We start from the raw sequence: 1,190 nt of genomic DNA, 5'->3' as shown, positions 1-1,190 counted from the left end.
GAAAATATCTTCTCCCTTTTTCAAAATTTCTTTTTAATTTATTAATTATTTTAATTTTTAAATCTTAATTTTCGAAAATTACTAACATTTTTCAAAAACCATTTTCGAAAATCACTAACCCTTTTTCAAAAATTATTTTCGAAAATTCTCCCTCTCCCATCTTAGTCTATTTATTCATCTACTAACATCTCATCTCACATCGCAACCCTCCTCACAGTTGTGTTTCTTCCATTACATTACATTCTTTGTCTCCCCCTCTTCTTCTACTCACACAGGGATCCCTATACTGTGGTATAAAGGATCTCTGTTATTATTATTATTATTTTTCTGTGCCCTCTTCTTTGTCATATGAGCAGGAGCAAGGATAGGAACATTCTTGTGGAAGCAGACCCAGAACCTGAAAGGACTCTGAAAAAGAAACTAAGAGAAGCTAAAATACAACAATCCAGAGATAACCTTTCAGAAATTTTCGAACAGGAAGAGGATATGGCAGCCGAAAATAATAATAATGTAAGGAAGATGCTTGGTGACTTTACTGCACCTAATTCCAATTTACATGGAAGAAGCATCTCCATTCCTGCCATTGGAGCAAACAACTTTGAGCTGAAACCTCAATTAGTTTCTCTGATGCAGCAGAACTGCAAGTTTCATGGACTTCCATCTGAAGATCCTTTTCAGTTCTTAACTGAATTCTTGCAGATATGTGATACTGTTAAGACTAATGGAGTAGATCCTGAAGTCTATAGGCTCATGCTTTTCCCTTTTGTTGTAAGAGACAGAGCTAGATTATGGTTGGATTCTCAACCCAAAGACAGCCTGAACTCTTGGGATAAGCTGGTCACGGCTTTCTTAGCCAAGTACTTTCCTCCTCAAAAGCTGAGCAAGCTTAGAGCTGATGTTCAAACCTTCAGACAGAAAGAAGGTGAATCCCTCTATGAAGCTTGGGAAAGATATAAACAGTTGACCAAAAAGTGTCCTTCTGACATGCTTTCAGAATGGACCATCCTGGATATATTCTATGATGGTTTATCTGAGCTATCAAAGATGTCATTGGACACCTCTGCAGGTGGATCCATTCACCTAAAGAAAACGCCTGCAGAAGCTCAAGAACTCATTGACATGGTTGCTAATAACCAGTTCTTGTACACTTCTGAGAGGAATCCTGTGAGTAATGGGACGTCTATGAAGAA

At 37.6% G+C, this 1,190-nt stretch overlaps 1 non-coding gene across 1 annotated transcript; it reads right to left on the bottom strand.

The window, feature by feature from the left end:
- Positions 1–882: 882 nt before the first annotated feature.
- Positions 883–990, bottom strand: LOC112787673 (small nucleolar RNA R71). Its single transcript, XR_003195073.1, has one exon. It is a non-coding gene; the product is annotated as a small nucleolar RNA R71 (small nucleolar RNA).
- Positions 991–1,190: the final 200 nt, after the last annotated feature.

Source organism: Arachis hypogaea, chromosome 20, assembly GCF_003086295.3.
Source record: "Arachis hypogaea cultivar Tifrunner chromosome 20, arahy.Tifrunner.gnm2.J5K5, whole genome shotgun sequence".
NCBI lineage: Eukaryota > Viridiplantae > Streptophyta > Magnoliopsida > Fabales > Fabaceae > Arachis > Arachis hypogaea.
This window is presented reverse-complemented; position numbering and strand designations above follow the sequence as displayed.